This window comes from Acanthisitta chloris, unplaced genomic scaffold (assembly GCF_000695815.1).
Source record: "Acanthisitta chloris isolate BGI_N310 unplaced genomic scaffold, ASM69581v1 scaffold35349, whole genome shotgun sequence".
Lineage (NCBI taxonomy): Eukaryota > Metazoa > Chordata > Aves > Passeriformes > Acanthisittidae > Acanthisitta > Acanthisitta chloris.
In genome coordinates, this window is record NW_008690387.1 from 89,863 (window position 1) to 90,762 (window position 900).

Here is a 900-nt window from a genome sequence, read left to right on the forward strand (position 1 = left end):
TCCCCTTGTGGGGCTGCAGTGGGCACAGCTGGTGCCCTTGTCCTCACCATGGCCCCTGCCAACCTCCCACCCATCTCTCTGGCAGGCTTCACTCTGTGGTCCAGTGCCGACTGCAACCAGAAGCATCACTACATCTGCAAGTTCGCCTCCTTGCACTGAGCACAGCCTGTGGGGGGTGCCACACTGCTGCTACCAATCCCTACCAGCCCTGCTTTTCTCCTAATTCCTAAAAATATACCTATAAAAAAAGGAAGCATGCAAGTGCTGTGTGATGCAAAGCCCTGGGTTGGTCTGGGAGGGGGAGATGCAGGCACTGAGCTTCCAGGGGCTTCAGCACTGTCACTGTTTGGAGTTGAGTCCCCAGGAGCTGTGGAGTCAGTGACTCTCCCGGCTGAGCACTCGTGTTTGCTCCTCCCCAGCCCTCTGCTGCCAAATGTGACAGGTGTCCCTGGAGGGACAGGAGTGTCCCCAGGGTGCAGGCATGGAGACCTGGGGCACAGATGTGGGTGGGGATAGGAGCAGTCATGGGTGTGCAGGCAGGGGGACGTGTGCCCCCTGGGTGCAGGCAGTCCCACAGGGTCCTGGTGGCTGCAGTGCTGCCCCATGGTCATGTTGACAGCAGCACCAGGACCAAAGGTCTTTTCTTGTGTCACCGCAATGTTGCCACAGGCATCACGTGGCTGTTTGCTCTGCTGCTTCGAAGGTGGCTCTGCCCCCACCCAGCTCATGGGGCTTTTACCCCCACCCAGAGCTGTGGCACGTGTCAGAGGTGGGTTGCATCCTAGGCAGCAGAGATGGTGCCGACACCCAAGCCCTGGGTGTCCTCTGCTCCCTCCCGGGAATGTGGTGGCAGCTGGGGAGGCCACACAGCACCTTGCTCACTGCACAGTGACCACAGCT